Genomic DNA, 328 nt, shown 5'->3' on the forward strand with positions numbered 1-328 from the left:
CCGCCGCTAGTCAATAGTATTTTGAAAACTGGCTAATTGGAGGAGTATAAAGGTGGATCCCTGTCTTAAGCATATACAAAATAAATTTAAAAAAAATTTTTTTAAACTCCAAATGAATTAATAACGAAATTAAGAGATTGAAATTGTGGGACCAGCAGTTGGCGTAATGGCTATGTCGCTGAACTCCCATGTAGCCTACCGTGGTTCGAGTCCCAGACCCAGTGGCTTAAATTCACGCCGGGCACGTGTGCGTGTGTGTGCGTGCCCAAGATCCCGAGAGGAGAATGGAGGAGAAGGGATTGCGGCGTGGTTATCCCTTGTGGGGGGG

Source organism: Tupaia chinensis, unplaced genomic scaffold, assembly GCF_000334495.1.
Source record: "Tupaia chinensis unplaced genomic scaffold, TupChi_1.0 Scaffold000493_1, whole genome shotgun sequence".
Lineage (NCBI taxonomy): Eukaryota > Metazoa > Chordata > Mammalia > Scandentia > Tupaiidae > Tupaia > Tupaia belangeri.